At 36.6% G+C, this 19,623-nt stretch overlaps 1 protein-coding gene and 1 pseudogene across 13 annotated transcripts in view; both read left to right on the plus strand.

Moving 5' to 3' along the window:
* The window catches only part of ANKS1B (ankyrin repeat and sterile alpha motif domain containing 1B), a 1,107,306-nt gene that overhangs the window by 522,357 nt on the left and 565,326 nt on the right, over positions 1–19,623 (plus strand). The gene's annotated exons all lie outside the window — the stretch shown is intronic.
* Positions 1,988–2,736, plus strand: LOC112832017 (regucalcin-like; annotated as a pseudogene).

Raw genomic sequence — 19,623 nt, forward strand, 5'->3', positions numbered from 1 at the left:
GAGACTGTTGTCAATCTTTAGGTACCTGTAGAAACACAAAGGGAAAATATCAATGGCAATCTACTTTATTGACCACTTTAGTTTATTAGTTTACTAGTTAGAATAACTATGCAATACCAACAGAGAAATATGTCCTTTTTTAAAGTTGTATCATATTTTCAAGGGTAGTCTTTCAGGAATTTCAGGACAATTATTATCATGTTACATTAAGAGGTGACTTTTCTGTCAAATAAGTACTTGTAACTGACATACATGAGAGCAGACTTTTCTGATTGCTTTAAAAACTCTGTAAAAAGAAATGAAGCAGGTGTTTTAAAACTTACTCTTTTATGAAAAGGTCATAATGCTGATACTCAAACCTTCTGTGGTTTTTAAAAATCAGTATTTAATCAACATGCTAATATTATTCCAAATAAAAAATTACTTATTGCAAATACTTTTTAAAATTGTGATCAGGCCTAATAAGCTTTATTATAGAGAAAGTAACTTGGTTTGTCCAGGATTTTTTTGGTTTCAAACTGAAAATTCTGTGTTCTGGGAATGTCACCCCAGTCACAGGTCACTTAAATACATGTTGCCATACATACACAAAATACAAAACAAAACCAAAAATAAGACTATGAATATGACTCATAAAATTTCAAATTTAAGTTAAAGGGGCAAGAATTGAATTAATTATACTGGTTATAAGAGTATAGTGTTTGTACAAAGTCTCTTTAAAAGAAAAAATTCAGTGCTGCTTAATAATATTTTGATATAACAATAATCAAAATTTACCTTAATAATAAAGATACTTCTGTAAAAATTCTTCATAGCCATATATACTTAGAAGATGATCTCTAAGGAATAACTAGTCATTTGTACAAAAATGTAGAATTTATGCAATTAGATTATTTTATTGAACTCACCCGTTCTTACCAGCATGAGTAAAGTAATATAAGTCCTGAAAGGGGGGAAATGTAAATAAATATGATAATACATAAATAGGTAAGCACAAATTGCACATATATTTACATTTATATTGATATTAAAACACTGTTCTCAAACTTTAATATATATACAAGTCACTTGAGTATCTTATTAAAAAATATTCTGACTTATTCGGTCTGGGCTGGGCCTGAGACTGCATTTATAACAATCTTCTGGGTGATGCTGATACTGATGGTCCATAGTTCACATTTCAAGTGGCAAGATATTAGAGGCCAGGGATATTAATGACCTAATAATTTAACCTAGGAGGAATGGATCAATTCCTAAAAACATACAATCTTCCAAAATGAAATCAGGAAGAAATAGGAAATTAGGAAAGACTGATTACTAGTAATGAAATTGAATTGGTAAACAAAAAAACTCCCAACAAACAAAAGTCTTGGACCAGATGGCTTCACAAGTGAAGGTAAACCAAACATTTAAAAAAGAATTAATACTGAAGCACCTGGGTGGCTCAGTTGGTTAAGCATCTGACTTTTAATTTCAGCTCAGGTCATGATCTCAGGGTCATGAGTTCAAGCTCCAGCAACAGGCTCTGCTCTGGTTGAGGAGCCTGCTTGGGATTCTCTCTCTCCCTCTGCCCCTCTTCCCTGCCACTCATACTCTTTCTTTCTGGAAAGAAAGAAAAAGAGAGAGAAAGAGAAAAGAAGGAAGAAAGGAAGGAAGGAAGGAAGGAAGGGCGGGAGGGAGGGAGGGGGAGGGGAGGGGAGGGGAGGGGAGGGGAGGGGAGGGGGGAGGGAAGGGAAGGGAAGGGAGAAAGGAAGAAAGGAAGAAAAGAGTTAATACCAAGCCAGCTCTCTGAGGGTCACTAGCACCAAGATCTCCCCCATGACAATGTCTTCATTAAGATTGAGTGTGTTTTCCCAGAGAACTGCCAGTGCTCCAAGTCTCTAGTATAGGAAGAGGCATCCAACTCTCTGCTTTTTGAGATAGTCCTGCAAAAAAAGGTTTGCCAGTGGGAATTGCTCAGCAAGCAGTAAGTAAGAATTGCTCGGGGGTGGAGTAAGTGACCATGGATGCCCCCATCATCTCTGTGACTCTTCGCCTGGCCGGAGGCTATGTCACCACCATTGGAACAAAGTTCTGTGCTTTTAACTGGGAAGATCAGTCAACAGTTGTCCTGGCTATAATAGATAAAGACAAGAAAAACAATCAGCTCAATAATGGGAAGGTGGATCCCATTGGGAGATACTTTGCTGGCACCATGGCTGAGGAAATGGTCCCAGTAGTTCTGGAGTGGCACCAGGGGTCCCTGTGCTCTCTTTTCCTGACCACCACGTGGAAAAGTACTTTGACCAGATAGACATCTACAATGGTTTGGATTGATCCCTAGACCACAAAGTCTTCTTTTATATTGACAGCCTGTCCTATTCCGTGGATGCCTTTGATTATGACCTGCAAACAGGAAAGATCTCCAACTGCAGAAGTGTTTACAAGCTGGAGAAAGAAGAATAAATTCCAGATGGAATGTGTATTGATGCTGAAGGGGAGCTCTGGGTGGCCTATTATAATGGAGGAAGAGTGATTCTTTTAGTTCCTCAGACAAGGAAAAGACTCCAGACTGTGAAGTTGCTTGTTGATAAAACAACTTCATGCTGCTTCACAGGGAAGAACTACTCTGAAATGTATGTGACTGTGGGTTGAATGGACCCAAAGGGTACTCTGCAGCAGCCTGAAGCTGGTAGAATTTTCAAGATAACTGGCCTGGGGGTCAAAAGAATTCCTCCCTATTCCTATGCAGGATGAGTGGCCTTCTTTCCTCCTGGAGGAACTTTTGAAGATGTAGAAAATTCTAGAGTTGAAATTTCAGTCTAGTTACAAAAAATTGAAGAAATTATATTATTAACAGGGTTAAATTTTTATTTACAATTTTTGAAAGGTAGAGCATTTTAGTAAGGGGGTGCAGGTAGTTTTGATAACACACTACAAGGCCTTCTGCAAAGGTAGTATAGAAATGTAAAGAATTGTTCAATCAGCCTATTTTTTAAATTATTTTTATTAATTCTATTTTATTATATTTTGTCAGTCACCATACAGTACATCATTAGTTTTTGATGTAGTGTTCCATGATTCATTGTTTGCGTATAACACCCAGTGCTCCATGCAATATCTGCCCTCCTTAATACCCATCACCAGGCTAACCCATCCCCCCACTCCCACCCCTCTAGAACCCTCTGTTTGTTTCTCAGAATCTATAGTCTCTCATGGTTCGTCTCCCCCCCCCGATTTCCACCCCTTCATTTTTCCCTTCCTTCTCCTAATGTCCTCCATGCTGTTCCTTATGTTCCACATATAAGTGAAACCATATGATAATTGACTTTCTCTGCTTATTTCACTTAGCATAATCTCCTCCAGTTCCCTCCATGTTGATGTAAAAGTTCGGTATTCATCCTTTCTGATGGCTGAGTAATATTCCATTGTATATATGGACCCCATCTTCTTTATCCATTCGTCTGTTGAAGGGCATCTCGGCTCTTTCCACAGTTTGGCTCTTGTGGACATTGCTGCTATGAACATTGGGGTGCATATGGCCCTTCTTTTTACTACATCTGTGTCTTTGGGGTAAATACCCAGTAATGCAATTGCTGTGTCATAGGGTAGCTCTATTTTTAATTTTTGAGGAACCTCCACAGTTTTCCAAAGTGGCTGTACCAACTTGCATTCCCACCAACAGTGTAAGAGCGTTCCCCTTTCTCCACATTCTTGCCAACACTTCTTGTTTCCTGTCTTGTTAATTTTTGCCATTCTAACTGGTTTAAGGTGGTATCTCAATGTGGTTTTGATTTGAGTTTTCCTGATGGTTAATAATGATGAACATTTTTTCAGGTGTCTGTTAGCCATTTGTATGTCTTCTTCAAAGAAGTGGCTGTTCATGTCTTCTGCCCATTTTTTGACTTGATTATTTGTTTTTTGGGTGTTGAGTTTGAGAAGTTCTTTATAGGTCTTGAATATCAGCCCTTTGTCTGTAGTGTCATTTTCAAAAATCTTATCCCATTCTGTGGGTTGCCTCTTTGTTTTTTTGAGTGTTTCATTTGCTGTGCAGAAACTTTTTATCTTGACTAAGTACCAAAAGTTCATTTTTGCTTTTGTTTTGCTTGCCTTTGGGGACGTGTCTTGAAAGAAGTTGCTGTGGCCGATGTCAAAGATGTTACTGCCTATGTTCTCCTCTAGGATTTTGATGGATTCCTGTCTCACATTGAGGTCTTTCAACCATTTTGAGTTTATCTTTGTGTATGGTGTTAGAGAATGGTCAAGTTTCGTTCTTCTGTATATAGCTCTCCAATTTTCCCAATACCATTTATTGAAGAGACTGTCTTTTTTCTATTGCATATTTTTTCCTGCTTTGTTGAAGATCAGTTGACCATAGAGTTGAGGGTCCATTTCTGGGCTCTCTATTCTGTTCCATTGGTCTATGTATCTATTTCTGTGCCAGTACCATGCTGTCTTGGTGATCACGGCTTTAAATAGAACTTGAAATAGAACATGATGCCCCCAGCTTTGTTTTTCTTTTTCAACATTTCCTTGGCGATTCAGGGTCTTTTCTGATTCCATACAAATTTTAGGATTGTTTCTTCCAGCACTTTGAAAAATGCCATTGGTGTTTTGATCAGGTTGGTGTTGAAGGTATAGATTGCTCTGAGCAGCATAGACATTTTAACAATGTTTCTTCTTCTAATCCATGAGCATGGAATGTTTTTCCATCTTTTTGTGTCTTCTTCAATTTCTTTCATGAATAAATAAATATTTATGCCCCTAACTTAGGAGCAGTGAATTATATAAACCCATTAATAACAAAATTAAAGAAACTCATTGATAATAATACAAACTAGTAGGGGACTTTAACACGCCATTCACAGCAGTAGAGAGATCATCCAAGCAGAAGATCAACAAGAACAAGGGCTTTGAATGACACACTGGACCAAATGGACTTCACAGATATATTCAGAACATCTCATCCTAAAGCAGCAAAATGCACATGGAGCATTTTCCAGAATAGATCACATCACAAATCAGGTCTCAACTGGTACAAAAAGATTCAGATTTTACCATGCATATTTTCAGACCACAATGCTTTAAAACTTGGTCAACTACAAGAAAAAATTTGGAAGGATGACAAATACATGAAGGTTAAAGAGTATCCTACTAAAGAATGAATGGGTCAACCAGGAAATTACAGATGAATTTTAAGAAAGACATGGAAGCAAATGAAAATGAAAACATGACAGTTCAGAACCTTTGGGATGCAGCAAAGATGGCCCTAAGAGGGAAGTGTATAGCAATGCAGGCCTTTCTCAAGAAACAAAAAAATCTCAGGGTGCCTGAGTGGCTCAACCAGTTAGGCGTCTGCCTTTGGCTTAGGTCATGATCCCAGGCTCCCGGGATAGAACCCCGTATCGGGCTCCATGCTCAGCGGGAAGCCTGCTTCTTCCTCTCTCTCTGCCCCTCGTGCTTTCTCTCACTTTCTCTCAAATAAATAAATAAATAAATAAATAAATAAATAAATAAAATCTTTAAAAAAAAGAGTGTCTGTACCAGTTTGCAATCCCACCAACAGTGTAAGAGGGTTCCCCTGTCTCTACATCCTCACCAATATTTGTTGTTTCCTATCTTGTTAATTTTTGCCATTCTAACTGGTGTAAGGTGGTATCTCATTGTGGTTTTGATTTGTATTTACCTGATGGCTAGTGATGTTGAACATCTTTTCATGTGTCTGTTAGCCATTTGTATGGAAAAAAAAAAGAAACAGGAAAGTCCCAAATATACAACCTAACATTACACCTAAAGGAGCTGGAAAAAGAACAGCAAATAAAGCCTAAATTCCAACAGAGGAAGAGAAATAATAAAGATAAGAGCAGAAATCAATGAAATAGAAATAAAAAAAATAGATCAACGAAACTAGGAGCTGGTTCCTCAAAAGAATTAATAAGATTGATAAACCCCAAGCCAGACTTATCTAAAAGAAAAGAGAAAGGACTCAAATAAATAAAATCATGAATGAAAGAGGAGAGACCACAACAAACACCAAAGAAACACAAACAATTATAAGATATACTAACAATTATATGCCAACAAATTAGGTAATCTGGAAGAAATGGATGAGTTCCTAGAAACATATAAACTACCAAAATTGAAAAAGGAAGAAATAGAAAACTTGAACAGACCCAGAATCAGCAAGGAAATTGAATCAGTAATAAAAAATCTCCCAACAAACGAGAGTCCAGGGCTAGATGGCTTCCCAGGGGAATTCTACCGAACATTTAAAGAAGAATTAATATCAATTCTTCTGAAACTGTTTCAAAAACTGGAAATGAAAGGAAAACTTCCAAACTCCTATGAGGCCAGCATTACCTTGATCCCAAAACCAGACAAAGACCCCACCAAAAAGGAGAATTACAGACCAATATCTCTGATGAACATGTATATAAAACTTCTCAGCAGGGTACTAACTAATAGAATCCAACAGTATATTAAAAGGATTCTTCACCATGACCAAGTGGGATTTATTCCTGGGCTGCAAGGGTGGTTCAATATCTGTGAATCAATCAGTGTGATACATCACATTAATAAAAGAAAGGACAGAAACCATATGATACTCTCAATAAATGCAGAAAAAGCATTTGACAAAATACAGCATCCTTTCTTGATAAAAACTCTTCTTAGTGTAGGGATAGAGGGAAAAGACCTCAATATAATAAAAGCCATGTAGGAAAAGCCCACAGTGAATATCATTTTCAGGGGGAAAAACTGAGAGCTTTTCTCCCTAGGTCAGGAACATGACAGAATGTCCACTCTCACCACTGTTGTTCAACATTGTACTAGAAGTCCTAGCCTCAGCAATCAGACAACAAAAAGATATAAAAGGCACCCGAATCAGCAAAGAAGAAGTCAAATTTTCACTCTTCACAGACACCATGATACTCTATGTGGAAAACCCAAAAGACTCCACCCGAAAATTGCTAGAACTCATGCAGGAATTCAGCGAAGTGGCAGGATATAAAATCAATGCACAGAAATCAGTTGCATTTCTATACACTAACAAAGAGACAAAAGAAAGAGAAATCAAAGAATGGATCACATTTACAATTGCACCCAAAACCATAAGATACCTAGGAATAAGACTAACAAAAGAGGCAAAGAATCTATACTCTGAAAACTATAGAACACTTACGAAAATAATTGAGGAAGATAAAAAGAAATGGAAAAACATCCATGTTCATGGATTGGAAGAACAAATATTGTTAAAATGTCTATGCTACCCAAAGCAATCTACACATTCAGTGCAATCCCTATCAAAATACCATCAACATTTTGGTATTAAAGAGGGCACGTTCTGCATGGAGCACTGGGTGTTATACACAAACAATGAATCATGGAACACTACATCAAAAACTAATGATGTAATGTATGGTGATTAACATAACATAATAAAAAAAATTTTTTAAAAATACCATCAACATTTTTCACAGAGCTAGAACAAACAATCCTAAAATTTGTATGGAAAAACCCTGAATAGCCAAAGGAATGTTGAAAAAAGAAAACCAAAGCTGGAGCTATCACTTCAAGCTGTATTACAGAGCTATAATCATCAAGACAGTATGGTACTGGCACAAAAACAGACACAAAGATCAATGAAACAGAATAGAGAACCCAGAAATGGACCCTCAGCTCTATGGTCAACTAATCTTTGACAAAGCAGGAAAGACTATCCAATGGAGAAAAGACAGTCTCTTCAACAAATGGTGTTGGGAAAACTGGACAGCCACATGCAGAATGAACCTGGACCACTTTCTTACACCATACACAAAAATAAACTCAGAATGGATGAAATACCTAAATGTGAGACAGGAATCCCTCAAAATCCTAGAGGACAACACAGGCAGCAACCTCTTTGACCTAGGCCACTGTGACTTCTTGCTAGACACGTCTCCAAAGGCAAGAGAAACAAAAGCAAAAATGAACTATTGGGACTTCATCAAGATAAAAAACTTTTGCACAGCAAAGGAAATAGGCAGCTTATGAATGGGAGAAGATATTTGCAAATGTCTTGTCAGATAAAAGGCTAGTAATCAAAACCTATAAAGAACTTACCAAACCAACACCCAAAAAACAAATAATCCAGTCAAGAAATGGGCAGAAGACATACACAGACATTTCTCCAAAGAAGACAGACAAATGGCCAACAGATACATGAAAAATGCTCCACGTCACATCAGGGAAATACAAATCAAAACCACAAGGAGACACCACCTGACATGAGTAAGAATGGCTAAAATTAACAACTCAGGAAACAACAGATGTTGGGGAGGATGCAGCAAAATGGGAACCCTCTTATGCTGTTGGTAGGAATGCAAACTGGTAGATCCACTCTGGAAAATAGTATGGAGGTTCCTCAAAAAGTTAAAAATAGAGCTACCCTATGACCCAGCAATTGCACTAGTAGGTATTTATCCAAAGGAAACACACATCGTGATTCAAAGGGTCACATGCACCCCAATGTTTAGAGCAGCAATGTCCACAATAACCAAAATATGGAAACAGGCCAGATGTCCATCAACAGATGAATGGATAAAGAAGATATGGTAATATATATATATTCCATACATATCACACGTATATAATGGAATATTACTCATCCATCAAAAAGAATGAAATGTTGCCATTTGCAATGACATTGATGGAACTAGAGGGTATTATTATGCTAAGTGAAATAAATCAAAGAAAAATACCATATGATTTCATTCATGTGTGGAATTTAAGAAACAAAGCAGATAAACATAGGGGAAGGGAAGGAAAAATAAAATAGGAGGAAAACAGAGAGAAAGGCAAACCATAAGAGACTCTTAACTATGGGAAACAACCTGAGGGTTGCTGGAGTGGAGATGGGTAAGGGGATGGGGTAATTGGGTGATGGGCATTAACAAGGGCGCTTGAAGTAATGAACCCTGGGTGTTGTATGCAACTGATGAATCACTAAATTCTACCTCTGAAACTTGTACTACAGTTTATGTTAATTAAATTTTAATTTAAAAAAAGTCAAAAAATTAAAAATTTTAAAAAGTAGTAAAACTGTCACTATTTGCAGCTGACATGATACTATATATGGAAAAGCCTGAATATTCCAACAAGAAACTCTTAGAACTGATAATTGAATTAAGTAAATTTGCAGGATATTAAATTAATATACAGAAATCTGTTATGTTTCTATGCACTAATAGCAAAGTTGCAGGAATAGAAATTAAGAAAGCAATCCCATTTACAATTATACCAAAAAGAATAAAATACCTAGGAATAAACTCAGTGAAATGAAAAACCTGTACTCTGAAAAGTATAAGACACTGAAGAAAGAAATTGAAGATGACACAAAGGTAAAGGTATTCCATGCTCATGGATGGAAGAATTAATATCATTAAAATGTCCATACTACCCAGAGCAATCCATGGATTCAGTGCAATTCCTATCAAAATACCAACAACATTTTTCACAGAACTAGAACAAAATAATCCTAAATACGTATGGAATCACACAAGACCTTGATTAGCCAAAGTAATCTTTAGAAAGAACAAACCTGGAGGTATCATAATCTCAGATTTCAAGATATACCAGAAAAAAAATTTATATAACTCAACATCAAAATAAATAATCTGGTTAAAATGGGCAGAAAACTTGAATACATGTTTTCTAAGACATATAGATGGCAGACACTTGACAAGGTGTTCCACATCACTAATCATCAGTGAAATGCAAATCAAACTCACAATGAAATATCACTATACACCAGGTAGTATCAAAAAGATAAGAAAAAAGAAGTGTTGGTGAGGATGTAGAGAAAAGAGAATTCTCATACACTGTTGGTGGGAATGTAAATTGGTGCAGCCACTGTGGAAAACATTATGGAATCTCCTCAAAAAGTTAAAAATAGAAATATACGATCCAGTAATTCCGCTACTGGGTATTTACCTAAAGAAAACAAGACATTAATTCAAAAAGATATCTTCACCCTTATGTTTATTGCAGCATTATTTTCAAGATATGGTAGCAACCCCAGTGTCCATCAATAGATGAATGAAGAAGACATGATGCACCTACATCCGCATGCATGTGCATCTGCATGTGTGCACACACACACACAGAGGAATATTACTCAGCCATAAAAAAATAATGAGATCTTACCATTTGCTACAACATGGATGTATCTAGAGGGTATAATGCTAAGTGAAAAAAGTCAGACAGAGAAAGACAAATACCATATGATTTCATTTATATGTGAAATCTAAAAAACAAAACAAATGAACAAAAAAAAACGTACTCTTAAATACAGAGAACAAACTAGTGGTTGGCAGAGGAAAGGTGAGTGGAAAGGAGGGTAAAATAGATAAACGGGATTAAAGGGTATAAACTTCCAGTTATAAAATAAATTAGTCATGGAGATGAAAAGTACAGTATAGGGCATATTGTCAATAATATTGTAATAATGCTGTATGGTAACAAACGGTGAATACCCTTTGTGTGGTGAGCATTGTCAACTCAGTGTTGTATACCTGAAACTAATAGAATACTGTACACCAATTATACTTCAATTTTAAAAAAGAATGATATCATAAAGAACAATGACCAAGTGCTTAAACCATTTGACACTTCAGCTAATTGAAAAGTTAAATATCACTAAATTGCACACCTGAAACTAATGTAACATTGTGTGTCAACTATAATCAAATTTTTAAAAAGTTAAATATGTATGTGTAGATTGTATATGTGAGGTGAGAGATGTCCTAGATTAGATGAACAGGTAAACTTTTTCCATCAAAACAATCAATGTGTCCATGATTTAATCATCCAACCCAGAGCTGGAGTGGGGTACAGGAGTATGTTTTCTAGACAAACTCTGCAATTAACTAGCTGTGTGACTTCTTTAAAGATTTTGCAACTCATTTTAATTTGCTGAGTTGAGGAGAGATGGGACTGTCATCAAGAATTGTTTGTTAAATATCTTCTATTTATAAGGATCCTTGTGTAATTTAGTGTTTTAGTGTAAAGCAATTTTAATCATGGCATAACTCATTGTAGGAGAGTAACACATTACTTGGACCAAGTAATTTACTTTCATAGAGAATATTTCTAAGATTACTCACTATGATCTGAAATCTCAGGTGACTTCTTTATGAGAGGCTCTATTATTGGTATACTTGCAAGTACAAGGCAACAATTCGGATTCCTCTTCTCAGCAGAACCTTCTAACATAATATTTTAAGCTTTTCATATCTTACCCTTTCCACAGACTCCCAAATGAAAGCACTATCTGAACATCCCCAGACAGTGAACTTGGAATTAAAAAGGCTACACAACCAACCCTTCAGAATAATCATTTGTTTATGGTTAACAGGGGTATTTACCTGAGTGTGCACCAGAATCCAGGAGGAAATTATATAAAATTCAAGATTGTTGAATTTTATGGTAAGGGATTTAAATCGCATTTTATTTTTTTTATTTTCTATTTTTTTAAGATTTTATTTATTTGAGAGAGAGAGAGAGTGAGAGATAGAGAACACATGAGAGGGAAGAAGGTCACAGGGAGAAGCAGACTCCCTGCTGAGCAAGGAGCCCGATGTGGGACTTGATCCCGGGACTCCAGGATCATGACCTGAGCCGAAGGCAGTCGCTTAACCAACTGAGCCACCCAGGCGCCCTTAAATCGCATTTTAAATGTCATTCTACTCGGTATTTTTTTTTCCACAGCCTCAAAGCTTGGCATGGAATTGTGTTTTCATGTGCGTTAAGTTCTGGTGAATATCTGAGGTCATAATTGAGTCAAGAAAGAAAGGATTTTCTATTAAGCAAAACACTAAAGTTCAGAAGTTTATTTTTGTACAGCAAGTGGTTTGACAGTCCATGGATTCATCTGTCATTTCTCTAATTCTGTGGTTGAGATCATTTGAGATGTACATGTATAAAATTTCTTCATTTAAATTTTGTCTTTGGTTCTACTTATGTTAGTTCCATGTGACAATATTCTATGTTCTGATTCTTCATTTTCTTGGTATCTTTCACCACTAACACTTAAGGGTTTAGAGGAAGAGGGAGGAAGTCAAGATTTTCTTCTTAGGTCCTAGAACTTTGGTTATATAACACTTTATTCAGTTTTCTCTCTCCTAGCTATGCTTTCCCTCAGCAGTCATGTATGGAAAGCAACATTGCTCCAGCCATTTCTCTGGAAATGGTTTCTTTTTCTTTCCTTTTTTTAACTCACGACCCCGAGATCAAGACCTGAGCTGAGATCAAGAGTCAGACACTTAACCGACTGAGCCACCCAGGCACCACAATGGAAATGGTTTCAAGTTCAAAGAGTTAACTACAAAGGGAGTCGCCTGTGTCCTGTTTAGGAATTAATTATATTTAGTGCTGAGTTTACTTATATTAGAGTTTTATTTGATTATGCCTTTATAAAAACAACACAACTGGAAATGTGATTAGTCATTATTTTGCAGATTTGAGTCAGGGAATTTGAGTTTAGGATTAGGAATTATGATACAGTTACTATTAACAAAAATGATTATTTTTATTGACTTTTTATTATGGGTGAATCACCAAGCTAAGTGCATTGCCTTATCTCATCTCTCTAAGAATCCTAGGAGGTGGCCATATCACAATCAACATTTCACAAATATGGAAAATTAGTAATTTCCCAGGTAAACAGTGAATGAGTAGCTAACCTGAGAGTGGAGCTCAGATCTGTCAGGTTTTAAAACCAAAGTCCTTAACCACCAGTGGTTCTCAACTGGGGGTGATTTTGTCCTTTCCCCCCAGGGAACATTTGGCAACTGAGGGGATTGCTACTGGCATCTAGTGGGTACAGGACCAGGGATGCTGAAAAACATTCTATAATGCACAAGACAGCCACTCATAGCTAAGAATTATCCAGCTCCCAAAGTCAATAGTGCCAAGGTTGGGAAACCCTCATATACCCAAACACTTTTCTAAGTCAACTAATGGATTATCCTCAAACTTTGACTTCATTTACCGTGTAGCATTCAAGGTAAAACCTATCTAAATTTATAGGATCCCGGTGAATTTGAATTCTTTGATTCTGGAAAACAGAGTATGTTCCATTGTGAAGTAGCCATCTTTATTGTTTGACAACAGAAAATATACTTTTAAATATTTATAAATATATGAGCTGCAATTTAATCAAGGACAAGAACCCAAGTCAAATTTTTATTAAATTTGTATTCAAAACCCATAAAAAACAAAACTGAAAATAGCAAAAAAGACAAAGAAGGTATGTGAACTTAGATCTTTTAAGATGAAGTTAGGAAAGTTTCTATTGCTATAATTTTTTCAACTAGGAAATTGCTTCCCATCCCCCCAATGATTTATATATTTTCCAAGATTACTATGTAAATCATATGATTAGTTCTAGGTATTCCAACAAATTTCTCAAAGGCACATTCTTTGGATTAAAAGAACAGAGTCTAGATCAGAGTTACTTGAGCGGAGAAGATAGAAGGAAAGGGCAGCATAATGTAAACCCAAATGCCTCACTAAGCATAGTCTGTGCAGCTGGCCTATGACATTCTCAAAGAAGGAAGCAGAGCATTGATTTACATTCTGACTTAGTTTTCTTATCTCGGGTGGACTAGGTCTAGTTCATTTTTGGACAAAGTCCTTCTCTACCAAGTTAGCGGAAGTCCCCATTCTTTAATTTAGTCCACCCTTTATCAAAGTTAAAGTTTTCTTTCTGACTTCTCCAAATCACCTTGGTCTGGATGTATCAGTTGGAGTTGTAACATTGCAAGCAACAGGCATCAGTATGATCAAAAAACAAGGCTTCAGAAAGAACTGTAACTAGAACAACAAGGGATATCTAGGAAGCAGACACTAATGAGAAAGTCTCTTCAAAATACTATTGCTGAGAGGCACCTGGGTGGCTCAGTCGGTTGGGTGTCTGCCTTCCGCTCAGATCGTGATCCCGGGGTCCTGGGATTGAGCCCCCTGTCGGGCTCCCTGCTCGGCGGGAGGCCTGCTTCTCCCTCTCCCACTCCCCTTGCTTGTGTTCCCTCTCAAAAAAAAAAAAAATTTGTTGAGATAAATTAGCTTGAAAAATCTTCCTTCTTTGTGTCCCTCAGTTAAAGATTCACATCCCATGGAGAATCTGATTTGCCTGGGTTGCGCCAAATCTGTACTCTTTGCTGGGGCGGACAGGGCACTGTAATTGAGACCCTCACACATCTCATAGGGGAGGGTTAGTTTCTCAGTGAAAAATCATAATGTTGTTACTACATGAAGAAGGACTCTAGTCAAGCAAAAATAGTAGCTATCCATTATACTGGCATTCCTTTTTCCTCTCCTGACTATTTTAAAACTCTGAGAAATATATTTCTGCATCTTCCAATTTTCATACTACACTTCTCGATGCTTCTACCAATCCTTTCCTATCACGTGCACATAGTGATCTACTCCTGCCCTCTCCTTATATTACCCCATGGTTCCTCCTTTTTTCTCACTAGTGGAAAAGCCCAGAACCGCCACCTCTGTGGAAATCCAAGGATAGAAACTGGGTATATGTTGGGGCGCCTGGGTGACTCAGTTGGTTAAGCATTTGCCTTTGGCTCAGGTCATAATCTCAGGGTCTTGGGATTGAGCCCCACGTAGGGCTCTCCACTCATCAGGGAGTCGGCTTCTCCCTCTCCTTTTGCCCCACTCCACTCTCTCCCCGCTTGTGCTTTCTGCTCTCTCTCAAATAAATAAAATCTTAAAAAAAAAGAGATTGGGTATATGTAAAACTTATAAGGGTGAAACTAGAGATGAAATTTAATAATTGTCTTTCCAGATATTTGAGAAGGCGTTTTTCACACCATGTTTCATGGTACTTCAAAATTCCATGCTAGATATACTAGGATTATATTTGATTTTAATAAGACCCTCACTGTGATATCCATGTCTGATTCCAGTATCACCCAGAAATTAGAGAATTAAAGCAGGAAAAAGAGTGCATCCCCGAGTAATATAAAAGGCACACATCATGAGGGAATACAGGTATTTGAATATTCTGCTGAGACGTGATCCATAACTTCAAAATAACCACTAAAATGAAAAAAACTAAAGGAAGCAATAGTGCACCTGAAACCCTGGCCATGGTACCAAAGTAGATGTAAAAAGCTGAGAAAACCTGAGACAGTGTACTTTTGCAGTAACATCTTATAAAGAGACAGAAATTGTATATAAAACTAATGTGATAAATGCTGTGTATGCATGTATGGAACTAGGGGAGGAAGTAGGGAAGAAAACTAATAGGCAGCAATTTTTCTATGTATGATAAAACCCTATTTAACAACCTTGTTTAAGATTTGAAATTATGGAAAAACATATTGTAAAATACCATTTACAAAGGAAGAAATTTCAAAAAGCAAAGATAATGAAACATTTTCTCTATATAAACATGTTATTCTTCCCTGAAATCACAAACAGCTGCAGTATATTCTGACTAATTACAGCTGAATCATAAGGAACACAGCATGAGAAGAATCCTAAGTGGTATCAGTATGGTGCAAGTTGATTTTAAACCCTGAAGTTCTATGTAATTCAGGTTCTAGTCATACTTGGGTCATCAGTTTTAAAGGAATAATACTGATGTTAATTTGGGTCATTTGCTAATGTGGCTAAATGTCTTTAGCACTGTGGAATATTTTAACAAAGGGTAAAGCATTATTTGTCAAGATGCTACTTCATAAGAATTTATGGTTAATATATACTGGCAGGGTTTACCTTTGCATTACCAGTGGAAATGGAAAATATTTTTCAGAGAAATGCTTTTTTCATTAATAATGAGGGCTATTTTCAAGTGCCAGTTTAGCAGCAAAGATCTGTTCTTTACGTATGAAAGTATAAAACTGAAGAATTTGCAGGGTCCTTACAGATGAGAAAGCATACCAAGAGGGTAAATGTACTTATCTAATGAATAGACTAGTTACTAACTTATTTGATCCATAATCTTTGCCTTTGCAAATACACCTCTTTTCATGAATCTTATCTCTTAAATTATGAATTTACAGGAATCTGTAAGGTTCAGGGACTAGGAAACATTTATTCCTTCTGTCCCCTATTCATCAGGCTATCACCAAAACTCCAGAACTTCCTATGAGCCCAATCTTGTGATGAAATGTATAGACAACACACAGTACAATATGTTACCCTGAACACATATGGTACCAGACAAAGACAACCAGCTAAATCCTGGAAAACAATCCAAAGCCCTATATAACTAAGAGATAAAGTAGGACAGACAGACTCCAAATGCCATAAAGAGCCAGCTACTCTGAAAAAGAAGCTGGGGTAATTTCACAAAGAACAATTTCATACACCTTCAGATTTTCCCTAGGATCCAACACCAGAAACTAGACTGCAAAACGTGAAGACAGGAGAGAATTTTGAAGCTCAGTTCATTCTTATCACTTAAACAGAAACTTCTTTTTCACCTAAACTTCAATAGTGCTCATCTAAGTGCTTTTAAGTCTCTTTTTCAACCTTAGAATTAGTTACATTCTAATACTTAGGTTATTTCAATACAGTTTTCCATCAATATTCTGATAGATTATGGTCATTTTAAAAAGGCACTAAATGTTATGAGATTGTGATATCTTACCTACAGTTCTAACAGGTAATTAAATTCCAGACATGAAATTTTCAACTAGTCAATTAAAGTAATATTTCCTTTCACCCTGAAACTAGTATGTGATGAGGCCAGGTACTTATTAACAAACCATTGCTTTTTACCCAGAGGGGGAAAACCATCTGGGACTAGGAAAGTGAATATAATTTTAAATGAATTCATTGCCTGTCTTTGAAAGAGATTCTCAGAACTTATCTGGCTCTATCAGCCTTCCTAGGTTTCTATCTAGTTCATTTATACCCTTTGTTTAAATCTCAGCTTAAAACCCTCCTATGGGCCTCCCCAGTGACATTTGCTCCCCTTTGTATTTCTCAGTGTTGTCCCTATCACTATGTTTCATAAACCGTAACAATCGTAGCTGAGGTAGACTCTCCCTTGCCAACATCACCACTTACTACTACCTGTTTTTGTAAGTCATTATCAGATGCTCTAGATCCATAGATACCTGTCTAATCGGCTTCATTGTCAGCACAAACAGCTGAGACAGCTCCCCAGTGCCTTTGTGGCTCTAGGAGCTGAATCTAGTGCCATCCTAGCATCTCCGTACCATCAGCCATCTCAGACTAAGTAATATTTTGTGCCTCTTTAAATAGTCTAAGGATAGAATAATCGTGTCCCCCTAATCCCCAACACATTTGAGCCTTCTTTATGTTTAGCCATATCTCATCCTATATTTAAGCAATGTTTTTAGCCATATTTTTATTATAAAAATTTTTAAACAGCAAAGCTAAACAAATAGTGCAATGAACATATGCCCCCCATCCAACAACCTATATCCAGCAATTAACATTTGCCATATTTGCTTTATCTATCATCTATCTATCATCCATCAGTCTATATCTTACTGAATCATTTGAAAATAAATTTCAGAGATAATGTTACTCCTAAATATTTCAGCATATGTATAGAAGAGGGGAATTTTCCTATATAACCATAATACTATTTAACACATAAGATAATTAGTAATAATTTATTAATCCACTGATATCTAATCAGTTTATCTAATCTACCAATCTATCTAATTTAACCAATTTCCCCAAAATACCCTTGCAGCTGCTTTTTTAAACCAGGATTCAGTCAAAATTCACATATTTCATTTGGCATCACTAGTTTCTTTCAGTCTAAAACAATTCCCCAACATTATTTTTTTCATGATTTTGACTTTTTCATGAGATGAGGCAAATTGCCTTGTAAAATATCTCACACTCTACACCTGTCTGATTGTTTTCCTTTTGGATTTTTAACTTTTCCTTTACACTCTTTATTTCTTATAACTCTTAAGTTAGATCTAAAGTCTCGGTTATATTCAGGTTAAGCATTTTTTTTCAAGAATACTTTCTAGGTGATCCTGAGCACTTATATTGCATCACATCAGGAAGCATATGATGTCAGGTTTCCCATCTATTTGTTATGAAAAATTGATTACTTCTGAGTGGCTACCACCAGATCTCTCCATTGTTAAGATCTACTTTTCCCTTTGTAATTAGCAAGTAAATTGTGGGGCTGAATGCACTGTTGAAAACAACACCATGCATTTCCCAATGACATCTCTCATTTATCATTCTTTGACGATCCTATATGGGAACAGGCATTTCATTGGGATTGCAATAATTGTGGTTCTCTTACAATATTATTTTTTCTATATTTATTGGCTGTTCGTCTTCCATAATAAAGTGAGCATGGTAGTTGTGTACCAGGAACTATTGTAACATTGTATATCAACTATGCTCAGAAAAATTCTGTCTCTTTCCCTCTCTTGGGCCTCCCTGAGATACAATATTATTGAAATTAAGCCAATTAATAACCCTGATGGCCTTTAAGCGAAAGGAAGAAACCTACATCTGACTTTAAATCAAAAGCTAGACATGATTAAACTTAGTGAGGAAAAATATGCCAAAAGCCAACATAGGTCAAAAACCAGGCTTCTTGCTTCAAACAGTTAGCCAAGTTGTGAATGCAAAGTTCTTAAAGAACATTTAAAGTACTACACCAGTGAATACATGAATGATAAGAAAGCAAAACAGCCTTATTGCTGATATGGAGAAAATCTTAGTGTTCTGGATAGAAGATCAAACCAGCCACAACATTCCCTCAAGCCAAAGCCTAACCCAGAGCAAGGCCTTAACTCCCCAATTTTCTGAAAGCTGAGAGAGGTGAGGAAGCAAAGTTTGAAGCTAACAGAGAGGTTGGTTTATGGAGTTTAAGGAAAGAAGTTGTCTCTACAACATAAAAGTACAAGGTGAATAAGCAAGTGCTGATGTAAAAGCTGCAAGTTCTCCAGAAATCTAGCTAAGATAATTAATGAAGGTAGCTACACTAAACAATAGATTTTCAACATAGATGAAACAGCCTTTTATTGGGAACAGGTGCCATCTAGGACTTTCATAGCTAGAGAGAAGTCAATGCCTGGCTTCAAAGCTTCAAAAGACAGGCTGACTCTCTTGTTAGGGGCTAATGCAGCTGTTGACTTTAAGTAGAAACCAATACTCGTCTACTATTACAAAACTCCTAGAATCTTAAGAATTATGCTAACTCTATTCTCCCTCTCCTCTATCAGTGAAATAACAAGGCCAGGATGACAGCATATCTGTTTACAACACGGCTTGCTGAATATTTTAAGCCCACTGTTGAGACCTACTGCTCAGAAAAAGGGATGGCTTTCAAATTATTACTGCTCATTGATAATGCACTTGGTTACCCAAGAGTTCTGACAGAGTTGGGCGAGATTAATGTTGTTTTCATGCCTGTTAACACAACATCCATTCTGCAGCCCATGGATCAAGAAACAGTTTTGACTTTTAGGTCTTATTATTTAAGAAATACATTTTGTAAAGCTGTAGCTGCCATAAATAGAATTCCTCTGACGGATCTGTGCAGAGTAAATTAAAAAACCTGCAAAGGATTCACCATCTAGATGCCTTTAAGAATATGCATGATTCATGGGAAGAGGTGAAAAAATCAGCATTAAC

This window comes from Callorhinus ursinus, unplaced genomic scaffold (genome assembly GCF_003265705.2).
Source record: "Callorhinus ursinus isolate GAN/ISIS: 27379988/994484 unplaced genomic scaffold, GSC_fseal_2.0 scaffold14, whole genome shotgun sequence".
NCBI classification, from domain to species: domain Eukaryota; kingdom Metazoa; phylum Chordata; class Mammalia; order Carnivora; family Otariidae; genus Callorhinus; species Callorhinus ursinus.